The sequence below is a fragment of the Sus scrofa genome, chromosome 9, assembly GCF_054392235.1.
Source record: "Sus scrofa isolate SSC_HxYL_T2T_F1_AM1 chromosome 9, Sscrofa_HxYL_maternal_Yorkshire_Landrace_v2.0, whole genome shotgun sequence".
Classification (NCBI taxonomy): Eukaryota; Metazoa; Chordata; class Mammalia; order Artiodactyla; family Suidae; genus Sus; species Sus scrofa.
In genome coordinates, this window is record NC_139391.1 from 120442646 (window position 1) to 120458869 (window position 16224).

Genomic DNA, 16224 nt, shown 5'->3' on the forward strand with positions numbered 1-16224 from the left:
GGTAAGGATGCCCACTCTCACCAAGTTCATTCAACATGGCATTGGAAGTCCTAGCCACAGCAGTCAGACAAAAAAAAGAAATAAAAGATATTCATACTGGAAGACAAGAGGTAAAATTGTCACTGTATGTAGATGACATATAATATATATAGAAAACCCTAAGAACTCCACACAAAAACTACTTAAACTGATCAATGAATTCAGCAAAGTAGCAGGATACAAGATTAACATTCAGAAATCAGTTGCATTTCTGTATACTAACAAGGAAATATTCGAAAAGGAGTATAAAAATAATAGTATTTATTTATTTATTTAGTCTTTTTAGAGCTGCATCTGCAGCATTTGGTGGTTCCCAGGCTAGGGGTTGAATCAGAGCTGTAGCCACTGGCCTATGCCACAGCCACACCAATGTCAGATCCAAGCCAGGTCTGCAACTTATACCACTGCTCACAGCATGCCGAATCCCTAATCCACTGAGTGAGGCAAAGGTATGAAACTGTGTCCTCATGAATACTAGTCAGATACATTTCCACTGAGCCACAACAGGAATTTCTACAATACCTTTAAAATCACACCCCAAAAAAATTAATACCTAGGAATAAACCTGTTTAATGAGGCAAAAGACATACATGTTGAAAACTATAAAACATGACTCAAGGAATTTAAAGAGGATTCAAAGAAATAGAAAGATATCCCATGCTCCTGGCTTGGAAGAATTAATATTGTTAAAATGGCCATACTACCCAAGGCAATCGGTAGATTCAATGCAATCCCTATTAAATTACTCATGACATTTTTCACAGAACTAGAACTAACAATCCAAAAATTTATATGGAACCATAAAAGACCCTGAATTGCAGAAGCAATGCTGAGGGAAAAAAACTAAGTAGGAGGCATAACTCTTCCAGACTTCAGACAATATTACAAAGCTAAAGTAATCAAGACAGTGTGGTACTGGTACCAAAACACACATACAGACCAATGGAATGGAACAGAGAACCCAGAAATAAACCCAGACACCCATGGTCATTTAATCTTCAACAAAGGAGGCAAGAATATAAAATAGGATAAAGACTGTCTCCTTCAGCAAGGGGTTCTGGGAAAACTGGACAGCTGCATATAAGTCAATGAAACTGGAACACACCCCTCACACCATGCACAAAAATAAACTCAAAACGGCTTAAAGACTTAAACATAGACAAGACATCAGAAAACTCCTAGAAGAGAAAATAGGCAAAACCTTCTCTGGCATCAACCATACAAATGTTTTCTTAGGCCAGTCTCCCAAGGCAACAGAAATAAAAACAAAATTGAACCAATGGGACCTAATCAAACTTACAAACTTTTACACAGCAAAGGAAACCATTTAAAAAAAAGGACAACCTACAGACTGGGAGAAAATAGTTTTAAAGGATGCAATTGACAAGGGCTTAATCTCTAAAATATGCAAATAACTTACACGACTCAAGAACAATAAAAACCAACAACCCAATCAAAAAATGGGCAAAATGAATAGATATTTCTCCAATGAAGATATACAGATGGCCAATAGGCACATGAAAAAATGTTCAACAGCAGTGGTTATTAGAGAAATGCAAATCAAAACTACAATGAGGTACCACCTCACACCCGTCTGAATGGCCATCATTAATAAGCCAATAAGAGGTTGTGAAGAAAAGGATACCCTTCTTCAGTTGATGGGAATGTAAACTGGTACAACCACTATGGAAAACAGTACGGAAGCACCTCAGAAAGGTAAATATAGAACCACCATATGACCCAGCAATCCCACTCCTGGGCATATATCTTGGCAAAACTTTCACTGAAAAAGATACATGCATGTGTATGTTCATTGCAGCACTACTCACAATAGCCAAGTCACAGAAACAGCCTAAATGTCCATCAACAGATGAATGAATGAAGAAGGTGTTACATATACACCATGGAATACTACTCAGCCGTAAAAAAGAACAAAATATGCCATTTCCAGCAACATGGATGGAACTAAAAACTCTCATATTAAGTGAAGTCAGTCAGAAAGACAAATACCATATGATATCACTTCTATCTAGAATTTAATATATGGCGCAAATGAACCCATCTACAGAAAAGAAATAAACTCATGGATATGGAGAACAGACTGGTGGTTGCCAGGGAGGAGGGAGTGGGATGGACTGGGAGTTTGGGGTTAGTAGATGCAAACTACTGCATTTGGAGTGGATAAGCAATGAGATCCTGCTTCATAGCACAAGGAACTATATATAGTCACTCGTGATGGAACATGATGGAGGATGATGTGAGAAAAAGAATCTATCTATCTATCTATCTATCTATCTATCTATATATGACTGGGTCACTTTGTTGTACAGTAGAAATTGACAGAACATTGTAAATCAACTATAATAGAAAAAATAAAAATCTTAAAAAAGAAGGGACTTTCTTATAGATTCAATCCCTGAAAAGAGAACACTGGGCTACTATGTAAATGGTCTGTTCCTTTCCCAAGTAATGTGCATAGGTCCTGCACTCAGTAACAATCATTAACTTCATGTAATTAAATCAGTAACTTCATTTCCATGTGTAGCCCTGAGACAAACCGGGATATCTTTTAAGAACTCATCCTCTTCAGGAGACTTTAAATCAGAATGAGTTTCTAGTAAGGTAAGTATATTTAGGGTTTGGTGTAAGGGCAGGGAAATTCTTAAAATGACTTTCTCATAACAATTTACAATGGCATTAAATTTACATAAAGATCTGCTGGTTGACAGCTGGAATCTAGAAAGGCATGATGAGTGTTAAGAACCCTAGAGATATTTGGGTAGGCTAAGATACAGGCAATGAAACAGGCTGCCCAGAGACTCTGACAGCTCAAACAGAATCAGAGGTGACAGGTAAAGCTAAATCCTCTGAGCTGACAATAGAGAAAGTTGCCCCAGTGTCAATTACAATACCCAGTTCCTGGTTGGCTATGAGGTGGAAATGAGGATGGGCTGACCCCATCAGCTGAGGGGAAACTGTCTCTCGGGAGGAGCAAAACAAACCCTCTAGGTGTTGGGGGTTAGGAGTATTATTTCTTAAACTTTCTCTTCTCTAAAGTGCCAGGCAATTCCTCTTTCAATGTCCTAAGTTTCTATAACACTTTCAATTGTCTGAAGGCACACAAGGAGGGCTCTGTGTGAGCTTTAAATTATTCTAAGTCATGTTTTTGCTGTTGTAAAAATTCAAAGATGCAGAGCAAGAACTGTTGTTTTTAATTCCTTTTTCCTTCTGCTCTCCTGTGAATTGTTTACACAGAATTGTGTAGATGCAAACTACTGCATTTGGAGTAGTCTCCATTATTACGCTTAACAGTTGTCCTGACCAACCAACCATTCTATTTTTGAACTTGGACTTTTTGTTTAATATCAGGAAGATATTTTCCTTCTAAAGCAGAAATTTGGACGTTACTATGCTCTGGAGCTTCCAGGTTTAATGCACTGTCGACTGAAAAAATGCATAATTTAGAAGCTGAAAGTTATGTTTTATTCAACAGACTTTCTGAGGACTTCAACTCAGGAGACAGGACCCTCAGATCACTCTGAGGGATGACTCCAAAGAGACAAGGAGGGAGCTGGGATAGAAAGGAGTTTTTGCAACAAAATACCAGGTAGTTACTATTACTATTTATTAAAGAAAACCAAATATCTCAAGTTAAGGAATTTAGTGCTTTTCTGTATATGAGAAGATGCAAGAGTCAGGGCTTACTGAAACCATTCCTTTGATATGCACCTCAGCTATCTGGTGTCAATATCCTATGTTTTCTCACCCTGAATCTACTGAGGGTGCACCATCAGATGGGATGGTGACTGCTTCAGCAGCAGGCATTATTTCCATCCTCAGTTCCCTCAGGGGTCACTGTCCATACAGGGCAGTAGGCAACATCCTTTGCCTACTGATATGGCCATATGTTTCATTCACAACAGTGTGCCCTTGAAAAGCTTGTATAAAACATTCAAGAAGATTTTTGGATGCCATCCTTCCTTCTGAGTGCATAATTCAATCTTTGACCAATTAAATCTCGGAAGAAATAACTCTAAAATCACTCCTATTTAACCTTGAATATCACCTTCAGAAGAGCAAACCCTTGGTCATTTGCAGGAGATTGTGCGAGAGGGTGTGGTCACATATTTCCTTCGTGAGAAGGACTTTCTCCAGGGGGTTGTCTAGCATGTCCGATAGCTACATATAGTCATGAGCTGGAAGAATGTCTCTTTGTGGAGAAAAGAAATGTTGCCTGCCATTTCAGTAAACAAACACTGTTGCAGCCATAGTCAAGACCCATTGGGATTCACTAAAGAATTCTGGTTAAAACTCATCTAAAACTAGGAGCCCAGGTTTTCAAACCACTGTCAATTAATGCAGCTATTAGTTTCTGAAAGTAAAATAAAGGAGTAGGTAGAGATATTAGGATGGAGAAATCCCTTAATGATTTCAATTTACATTGCCTACAGGATCAAGCTGAATGAAAAGAATTAGCTCATAAATTACTTAGCCCTCCCAGAGTGTTTTTTCCAAAATAGAAGAAACTCTAGACTCAAGCAATGTAAAACTCAAGACTAAGCAATGTAAACAAAAACCAGATGAATCAATTCCAGATTATCATGAGAAGTTCAAGATAACTCTCAAATAATAATCTGGCAAGGCACCTGAATCACTCTTTAACCATCAAAATGATCCTTTGCTTTACTGCACCTTTTCGGAAAGCATAGAGGAAGAGTTGGCTACCCTATTTAAAGACACAATTTAGGTTGAGCCCTATAACGCCAACCAACTTTCCAAAACCATTAAAAGGAAGGAGAGAAATACATCTACAAAAGCTATGAACCCTCAATTTAGCCAACTAAGTAATCAAGGTTGGTCAATGGTTAACAAACCCCGTTCTATCCACCACTGATAAAGGAACCTAGCACTGTTCCTTTTTTACACTTTTACTATAAAAACTAGGTCATCAGAGAAGCGAGTGTAGAAAAATGAAAAAAAACTTTGAGGGCAAATTCTCTCAGGATTTCAGAGAATACTGACCTAAACAAGAATAGAGTTGCTCTAAGGAAACATGGGGAATCTTTCCTTTCTTAACATCCTGGGAGAAGTGGAAATAAAAATACTGGGAAAAACAATTAAAGCTTTAATAGATGCAGGGGCCACCTTTTCAGTTCCAAACTACCAAAAGTAAAGGCTCCCTCTTTTGGAGTAATACTTCAATGCAAATGATAGGAGTTTCCAAAGTACCTGTTAAGCTTCTTAAATCATTACACCTTTAGAATTTTACTTATAAGAACTTTAAGGAAGACTTTCCTTTTTCCAAGTAGAAAGTACCCTTATTTAACCTAATAGGTAGAGATTTATTAGAAACTTATGAAGCCCATATTTCTTGTATTCCTAAGGGGGAAATGTTTTTAGACTGGAAGGATCAAACAGATTTCCTTCATCATATTTTGTGATGTATGATGAAGGTGATGCAGAACAAGTAAAACTGCTAGGCTTAATACATGAATTATGGGAACTTGATCCAAATGACATAGGGAAAGCACATTCTGTATCACCCATTAAAATCACCAGAAGCCGCAACAACCCCCTTCCCAATATTTGTCAATACCAATTGAGGCAAAAAGCCATAGAAGGAAAAGAACACTTGATATAAGCTTACATGAAGAAAGGGCTTATTGTGCCTTGTACCAGCCCTTATAACACTACCATTGTGCAAGTTAAAAAACCTAATGGTGAAATAGGAGTGATTAAGAAGGTGGAGGAGTAGGATGTGGAGCTAACCTCCCCCCCCCAAATACATTAAAAATACATCTACAAGTGGAATGATTCTTACAGATATCTACTGAATGCCAGCAGAAGACCTCAGACTTCTAAAATGGCAAGAAAACCCCCATTAAACCAGGTAAGACAAAAGGAAAAAGAGAGAGAAAGGAATTGGGATGAGGCTTGTGCCAGGGAGGGAGCTGTTAAAGAAGAAAGGTTCCTGCACCCTGGGAAGTCTCCTCATAGGCAGGGAGATCAGCCTGTATAGAGGGGGAGCTTCAGAACATAGGAGGACAGCAAGTAGCCACTTTGCAGAAGGCAAAACAGAGAGTGGCAAAGAAAGTCAGCACCACTGCCCTGAGCTCCCCGGCCTGAGACACTTGCCCACCAATGAGGGTGGTGGCTGGGTGCTGAAGCTGAGGCTTGAGGTCAGACCAGGAAGAGAATAGGAGGTGGGAGTACAAAGACAGCCTGAAGAGGCTAGACTTGGGCAACTGAGAGTGTGCTCAAAGGAAGCCTGGGCCCACCAGAGAGGCAAGGCAACACTTTTGGGGAGGCATGTGAGGAGAGGCAACACTTTGGGGGAGGCATGTGAGGAGAGGGGCAGGACCACCATAAGAGTTCTTTCCCTATGATTAGGGAACAGGACACTCTCAGGCAACAGGACACTGTCTACAGGAGCTCTGGAGGTGGGTGCAAGCCACTGCCACCACTGTGGACTCCAGAGGCAGACATGGGCTACTGCCGCCTATGAGACCCATGAGGAGGCACCTGGCACTGCTCTCACTGTCCCAGTACTATGTAAAAACCACTACAACTGTAGATCCTATATCAAGGGGATAAGAGCCAGCACACAGCAAGGAAAAATACAGCAAACATCGAAACTAAAAGCAGTCCCTTGATCCCAGACAAGATAGGGGTGTAGAAGATATACTGTGTTCTTAGACTGGAAGAATCAATATCATCTAAATGACTATACTACCCAAGGCAATCTACAGATTCAACACAATCCCTATCAAACTAACAATGGCATTCTTCACAGAACTAGAACAAAAAGTTTTTAATATTTATATGGAAACTCAAAAGATCCCAGATAACCAAAGTAATATTGAAAAAGAAGAACAGAGCTGGAGGCATCATGCTGTCTATCTTCAGACTGTATTACAAAGCTATAGTAATCAAAATAGTATGGCACTGGCACAAAAAAAACAGACACACAGAAGAATGGAACAAGATGGAAAGCCCAGAAATAAACCCATGTTCCTATGGTCAATTAATCTACGACAAAGGAGGCAAGAACATACAATGGAGAAAAGATGGCCTCTTCAATGAGTGGTGCTGGGAAAACTGGACAGCTACTTGTGAAAGAAAGAAATCTGAACATTCTCTAACACCATATACAAAAATAAACTCAAAATGGATTAAATACCTAAATATAAGGGAGAAAACCTTTGCAAACAAAGTGACCAACAAGATTAATCTCCAAAATATACAAACTCACTCAACTATATATCAAAAAACAAACAACCCAATCAAGAAAATGGGCAGAATATCTAAACACACATTTCTCCAAATAAGACAGACAGATGGCCAAAAAGCACATGAAATGATGCTCAACATGGCTAATTTTTAAAGAAATTAAAACTACAATGAGGTTATCACCTCACACTAGTCAGAATGGCCATCATCAAAAAGTCTGTAAACAATAAATACTGAAGATGGTGGAAATAAAAGGGACACTACACTGTTGGTGGGAATTTAAATGTACAACCACTATGGAGGTTCCTTACAAAACCAAAAATTGAACTACTATATGATCCAACATTCCCACTCCTAGAAATACATCCAGAGGAAATCTTAATTTGAAAAGATGCATGCACTGCAATGTTCATTGCAGCACTATTTATAATAGCCAAGACATGGAAGCAACCTAAATGTCCATCAACAGATGAATGGAAAAAGAAGATGTGGTACATATATACAATGGAATACTGTATTCAGCTATAAAAAAGAATGAAATAATGTTATTTGCAGCAACATAGATGGACCTAGAGATTACCATACTAAGTGAAGAAAATCAGACAAATATCATATACCACTTATATGTGGAATCTGATTCAAAAACTATACAAGTGAACTTATTTACAAAACAGAAACAGACTCAAAGACTTTGAAAACAAATATATGGTTACCAAAGGGGAAATGTGCTATTGAGGGAGGGATAGATTGAGGGTTTGGGATTGACATATACATATTACCAAATATAGACTAGATAATCAACAGGGACCTACTCCATAGCACAGGGAACTCTAATAAAAATTCTGTAATAATCTACATGGGAAAAATAACAATCATATGTGTGTATATATGTAAGTGGATTACTTTGCCATACATCTGAAACTAAAACAACATTGCAAATACGCCTTACTCCAATGTAAAATATAAATTAAAAAAGAAAAACTAATGGCAAGGGTTGGAGGTTTGTACAAGATGTGAGATCAATCAATGGTATTCCTCACCATTCTATAGTGTCAACCCCCCATAAATTACTGTCCTATATTCCTAAAAACAGTGACTTGTTTTTTGTGATAAGTCTCTGCAGAGCTTTCTTTAGTACCCCTGTACATCCTGATGATTGGTATCTTTTTGCCATCACTTGGAATGAACAGCAATATATGTGGACTGTAACGCCACAAGGATATACTTAAAATCCCACTTACTTTCTCAGATGTCGAAGGTGGACTTAGATGATCTAAGTTTTTCCTCATAAGTCAGTTTTGAAATACTATATAAATGATTTGCTGTCATATTCGAATTCTTCGGTAAACAGCAAGACACCCTTTACTTACTTCAGAAGCTATCTTAAAAGGAACATAAAGTGTCCAAGGAGAAATTAAAATTTTGCAAAGTTAATGTGAGATGATATTTAAATGATATTTAAAGAAAGGCTTTTAACTTATTTAGAGTAAAAGACATTTTGACTTTCCCCGCCCCTGAGACAAAAGAACACTCAAGGGGATTCTTAGACCTTGTAGGTTACTGCAGGAATTGGACTCCAGATTTTTCTAATTGGTCCAAGAACTATATAATTTGCTTAAACAAGACCAACCTGAACCTCTTTATTGGGAAAGAGAACATTTTGAAGCCACATACACCCTAAAAAAATTCCTGGCAAAGGCTCCATCCAGCCTCAGGACATCCAAATTATGATTTACCCTTTTTTTTCTTTGTATATGAAAACAAGGGTGTCACTACACTAGGAGTATTAACCTAGCAACCTGGCAGCTACCACTGACCAATAGGTTGTTACTGGCAACAACCAGATTTGGTCCTAAGGGCCTTCTCCCTTATCTCTGAGCTGTCAGAGCAATAGCTGTGCTGTGTCGGGCCACAGAAGAGATAGTCATGGATCACCCTCTCACTGCCTTTATTCCCCACTCTGAGGAAGCTTTACGGAACTTTCATACAAACATTACTCAGCAAACTATTTAATTTCTCATGAGTCTGACTTGCTCTCACCAAACATAACTTTCCACACAGGTATAACAAATTTAATCCAGTCACCTTGCTCCCAGAAGAATCAGACATCAATAATGGAAAACATAATTGTATTGTTTTAACTGACAATCTTTTATTCCTATTATTCCTACAATTGATCTTCAAGAAATACCTATGGAGATTCCTGATTTTATATTATTCACTGAAGGTTCATATCTGCGAGAACCTCGTGGAAAGTACCAGGTTTATCATGCCATTGTTTCTCCAGGGTCTGTCTTTGAAAATGCTCCCTTGCCTAATGTAAAAGGCTGAAATAATAGCACTACCAAGTGCCTGCCAGTTTGCAAAAGGAAAATCTGCTAATATTTACACGCTATGCTTTTAGGGTGACATATGATTGTGGCATGCTTTGGAAATAGAGTATTTCAACATCCTTAGTACAGACTATCAAAAATGGAAAACAAGTAGCAGAACTATTAGATACAAATCTGCTTCCAAATACACTTGCTATTATTAAAGCATGGGGTCATTCAAAGTCTGACAATGCAGAAGTAAGAGGAAACTCTTTCAGATCAGGCTGCCAAAACAGTGGTTTTACAAAACAATTAACCACTGCCTTTCCCTTTGAGACTTCTAGTAACCTTACTGATATCTTGTTAAAGATTCAGGGAACACTACCAGAAAAAGAAAAGGACATCTGGGCACAGAGGGAGGAATTCTCAACTCCAAGAGCATTCCTGGTGGGAATACAGATTCTGCAGCCCCCATGATCCAAAGGTCACTCCTCAAAATACTCTAAGAAAGTAAAGATCTTTGTGGCACAGGCAGTGTGGTATTATCTCTGGTATCCCACAAAAATGTGAGACACTTCCAGCCACAAACCCACTAACTTATGGCACCAGGAAGGTTGTACTGGAATGGACTTCTCCAGCACTAATAAGCAACGAAGACTAAGATGACAAAGGACCCTTATGGACTAAGTCCTCTAATGACGAACTCCCCTGAGACATTGTATAGCCGGACAAAGAGAGTGCTGTTTATGACTTCATGTCTCAGAACCCCAGTCTATTCAGCTGGCCAACAGATGCACCCCAGTAAATTCCAGGTATCAAATACCCAAAAGGATTTTCTCATTGGCTGAAACACCAAGCTCTTTGGAACACATAAAAAGAAAGAAGGAAAAACCTCATCTACACTTTTCTTTCTTATATATACATTAACAGCTTTAGGTAAGTTTTGGATTTCTTAGAGCCACACTAACACCTAAGAGGGATGACCTGAAGGGTTTGAGAGTATATGATGTTTTACAGAGGACCACACTGCACAGAAACTTTCTTGAGCTTGGCAGGTGACCTAGTGTCCATCCAACTGATTCCTTGACCAAATTATCCTTTCATGGGTTCCTTCTTGAGGTGACAAATACCTAATGGCTGTCAAATACATGATCCATGCCCACCAGGGATCTGGCTGTGGCTTCCAAGAAATCCCCTAGCATAGCTTTTACCTCATGTCCCTATTAATCCCCAGCAAAGTTTAAGCAGACACAAGTCTGGTGAGATCCACAAACTCACCAGACTCCAGGGCAGGTCCAGGCTTATAGGGCCTAAGCCTGTGTCTAACCCCACAGAATTTACTTCTTATGACAAATGACCCAGTAGACAGAGACAAAGAAAGACACTGGTTATCTCTGAGAAGAAAAGGATCAACAATCCAGAGTGCTCTACCAATTTTCCAAAGAGTAGGAGTCAAGGAACTAGCTGCACAAATATATTCACCTGCTAATTCAAATTTAGAGTGAAGGAAAAAAAAAAAAAGATTCTCATAACTTTCACTCCATCAGATCCTACAGACTGAAATTCTGGGAGGTTGACATGGTAAGAAATTTTACATTCTGCCACCCTTTGCCAGACGTCCCAGGATCTCTTCATCTTCAGGAGCCTTCAGGAGGAAGCAGCTTTTCATCCAGATTTTGTCAGCCTGTGAATTATCTTGATGACTCCATCAATTGGAGTTCTTAGTTCATTTGGCTGGCAATTAAAATGACATAAGGCATACTAATAGGAGAAAATCCAATTTATTACATACATATAGGTAATCCAAAAAAGCATGAAGATTTCCAAAGACAGAAAGGCAAGATGAAGTACATATACTATTCTGGAGCAAGGAGGTGGCAAGTGCCTGGGACTTCAAAGGGAAGTAAGGTGATTCACAGCAAGATAAAAAGAGTTAAAGTTTGGTAAAAAAATGTTTGCTGGCCAAGGAAGACAAAGGGACATAGTCAGGACTTGGATGAAACAGGCCTTGCTAGGTTCCTCCCTGTATACCATACCTAGTTCATATTTTGTTATCCATGGTGATAGTGATAGCTCATTCCTGGGATAGGCCACCTATCTTCAGTTCTTTTAGGCAGTAAAGGACAAGAAGCATTTGGACCTTTACTTATTTTCAGCATGAAATGATCCACATGCCAACAGGTACATCTTGAGGCAGCCTGCCCTGAACCCCATCATCTGGAGTTCAGGGCAGCTGAATGATGCCATATTATAATTCAGTGTTGACCATAGCATTCACTTGTGGCCAAAGCCAGGTCAGCCTTGGTGAGTGGAAGTTTATGTTAGTGAGTTAGGCATAACCTCCAATCCTGCACCAAGGCCACATTGTTCATGAGCTAACCAGGCAATTACAGGGGTGGCTGGGGAAAGCGGCTATTATTCACAGATGGGGCATCCTATCCACTTGATTATTAAAATCTTCCTTTGCTGAAGTCATCTTTTGATGAGCATTCACATGGACACAAATATCTTCATATCTTTTGCTTATTCAGACACATCTATCCACATACCTTTCTCCAAATTTCCTTGTCTTTAATTTTGTTCATCCCAAGTCCTTGACCATTCAGCCAAACCTCTGGTCACAGTCCATGAATCAGTATATAATTGCACATCTGGCCACTTCTCCTTCAGGTAAAGTGAACAACCAGATACACTACTCAAAGTTCTACTCACTGGAAGGATTTCTCTTCACCATTGTCTTTTCAGGATGTCCCAGAAAGAAGTCATACTGCTACAACTGTCCACTTTCAGATGCTTCCTGTATGTCATACAGAACCACCTGAAAACCAAGCCTAAGTCTTTTTTTCCTTTGTCAACTGACCACAGGAAACTCATGAGGCAATGCATGCAGGATGGGAGAGAGAAACCAATGTAGCTGGAGCGGGAACCATGGACACTGGGGCCACTTTCTCATCTAACGTGTGCCTTCAGGGCCTGTGCAGGCCCAATCACATGTATACCATTTCTACTCAATGCAGTGCTGCTGTCCATACCCTACTTCTGGGCTTAATGGATCAGATTCATGGTGGATAGCTCAGGTCATACAGTAACTTGATGGTCTATGCTTAAATGTTTAGTCTCTACTAAAGAGCAGTAGTAGACCAGAGCTACTTCTCAAAAGAAGAGTAGGTATCCTTATGGATGTTATCAGAAAATGGCACAGCTTTTCTCCAAAATCCCAAGGAACTAAAGAAGTAGCTGTGGTTTACCTGTAGGAGCCTGCTAAAGGCTCCAAACAGGATCCCTGTCTGCCACTTGACACTTTAAGCACCAATGAATCTGCTGGGCCATACGACCCAAGTGATAAAGCAGCTTACACAGAAGCCTGGACCTGTTGCAGAGCCTTCTCTTGTTCTGGACTCCTCTGAAAATTAGAAGTCTTTTGAGTCACTCAGTCAATGGGTCAGGGTAGCACATTCAAATGAGGAATATATTGACTTCGAAATCCAGAGAGGCTCTCTAAGAATTGTGCCTCTTTTTGGTTTTAGGATGGACCAGATTCAACAACTTATGTTGCACCTTAGAAGGAATATCTTGACATGCCCGACACCACTGTGCTCCCAGAATTTTCACTGAGGGCTGAGTGTCCATCAACTTTTATTGGATTTCCCATGGTCTGACATGCAAATATCTTACCATAGGTCTAGAGTAGTTGCTATTTCTTGCTCACTTGGTCCAATTAGCATAATGTCATCAATGTAATGGACCAGTATGAAATCTTATCAGGGTTTGTAAAAGCAATCAAGAACTAAATTACGATATAGAGCTAGAGAGTTGATATACCCTTAACAATAACTGCAGGATATCCTTCCCAGCACATCATGTATGATCATACATAGAGCACTGCCAACCAGAAGAGCCAAGCTGAGCTTCAGTATCTAGAGTTTTTAATTGGGATTTCATTACATATAAATGATTAATTAAATCATTTCCCATGTAGTTGAATTCAGTCTCCAGGTCCAACATTCTCTCCCTGAATGTCAGGCTGGTATCTCTGTGGCTCAAAGCCCCAATCTCTAATCATGTGGTTGGTCTTTCTGACATGGCCAGCTCCTCTTCTTGAGTCATCTCCCCAGCACAAACTATTAGGGCACACCATGAGTAACAAAGATAATCTTATCACTTGAGAAATTTCAAAGATTTAAAGGCTACTTCCAGAAATCAGGGATAAAAGCCAGCTAAATTTTTGTTCCATGAGTCTAGAGACTGCCTCCCAGTAATCAGAGACAAAGGCCAGCCAAATTATTTATTACATCAGCATATATAGCTGTGAGAGAGGTTTCTCCAAAACATGGGATTACACACTTTTTTTTTTTCATTCAGGAAAACTCTATGACAGATCAAACCAGAATCTAGACTGGCACTCTGACCTGGCTCCTTAATATTAAGTATTCTTTGATAACATAAGTTTTTAGAATATCCACAGTATTCCAACATGTGGATTACCATAATTCACATTTACCCATTCATCTACTGATGGCCATTTAAATTGTTTTCAGCTTTCTTCACTTTGAATAACGTTTTGATTCTTAAGGATACATATTATTGAGCTGCTCTATATCAGGCAACATAGAAGGCTCTGGAGATACAATGCTAAGCAAGGAGTTCTTGCCTTCAGATATTATAAACCACTGAACAAAACAAATTAATATCACATTATGATAAAATTCAATTGAGAGATTACAAATTTCCTATGGGAGCATAAAGCAGGAGCATCTTTATCTAGGGCAGCAACCAATTTTTATTGCTTACATATCCCCTAAAAGAAGTTTTAAAAAATTATGTTCTTTCCTCACATATATGTAAGCTGATATCTACAAGTTTTCTAATGTTTAAATAGTTAAAATTATATAATCCTTGCAATATTGTAAGTATTACAATTTTAAAACAACACTGAAACTCTTTAATATTTGTCCAAAGAGAAGAGGAGAAACTTCATACTTGCCATTATTTATTGTTTAAAATACACAAGTTGGTACTTCTTCAATGGTTAGAAATTTTATATCATTTCTTTTTCTCCTTGAAATGATACTTCCATTCTATTTCCCTCCACAGATTTTTATCCAAAAAAATTAACATTTAAAATTTTTAACTTTTAATTATTACCCTATTACATTTCCCTCAATAAAATAAATATATTAGTTGATATTTCTTTATTTTATTTCTTATTACTATAAGACTCTATTAAAAAATCTTCTCTGGATTAAATTACAACAAAAATTATTAGCAGTATACAACCTATCAAGTAATATGTAGAAGCAAAATTTTACTGGAAGTATAATTTAATGAGGTGAATGGCGCTTTAATTTGTTTATCCTTGGTTGAATAATACTTCAGGCTAAATGAGATAAGATCCAACATTATCTTTATTTTAGTTTTATAAATTAAACTGTGAAACCTTGTTTATATAAACATATGGGAACTGAAGGAGATTTACTGTAGGAAATTTACTCAATTCTTTGGATTTTTTCCAAGTTACATTCAGAAATCACTTAATAAGCTATCATCAGAAATTATACCTAATGTGCATTATCTGACAACCCAATCTGATCCTATTGCAATTTTGTTGAAAGCAAAAAATTTGAAACCACCTAACTCACTAAAGAATTTATTACCCAGCAATTACAGTTATTCGCTTTCTCAATCTCTGTAAAGTAAACTAGAAAAGGGCTTTTACCAATGCTTAACAAATGATTATTACTTTGTTGACCTGAAATAGACAGATATTTCCCTGCAAAGATGATTTATTTGGGATCAGCAGAGAAGTGCAATTCAGGATCTGCAACCCTGTGAGTCACATACAAATTCTCACACTGCAAGGCAAAGGAGAATGCTTTTATAGAGGGGAAAAGGAAATTAGGAGGGTTATAGTAAACAAAGAGTCCATGACTTTCATTGGCTGAAACCTTGTCAGGAAAAAAAGAGTTTTTCTTCTTCCTGTTGGGCTCTGCTATCACTTTTATCACAGAGTATGAAAGTTCCCCTTTTTGATCTCCCAACTCTATTTAATTGACGTTTCAGTTTATTAATTTTTTACAAGTTGTAGCTGTTACTCCTGTGGTGAGGCACTTCCTTTAGTTTGAGACCTAAAGCAGGAATGGCCCTATGGAGATGTTTCAAATGAAGGCAAGTGGTGGGGCCTTAATATGCCTACACTGAGCTAGTCACTACATGAAGGCTGACCCCAGGGAGGACTATAGCATTGAGAAGGGCAGATTTGTAAGCAGCCATCAAGTTGGAAACAGGGCTGTGAGAAGTCACCATTCCAAGCAGCCAGAGAAATCGGTATCTTGATTTTAAAGGGAGAATCTGGGATGTACACCACAGCAATCACTTTGTGATGGTTAATTTTATGTATGAACTTGACCTGCCATGGGGTGCTCAGATTAAACATTTCTGATTGTGTCTATAAAGGTATTTCTGAATGATGTTATTAGCTCTTGAATCCATGAACTCAATAATGTAGCCTCTACACCCACCCCACCCCCCACCCCCCAATCACCCTTGCACCATCTAATCTATAAAAGGTAGAGGAAGGAGAAAGTCGCCCCTTTTATTCCTGCCTCACTGTTTGAACTAGGACATTTCACCTTATTTCCTCTTG

At 38.6% G+C, this 16224-nt stretch overlaps 1 protein-coding gene across 12 annotated transcripts in view; it reads right to left on the minus strand.

Moving 5' to 3' along the window:
- TNFSF4 (TNF superfamily member 4) overlaps positions 1–16224 on the minus strand; it is a 328053-nt gene that overhangs the window by 112252 nt on the left and 199577 nt on the right. The gene's annotated exons all lie outside the window — the stretch shown is intronic.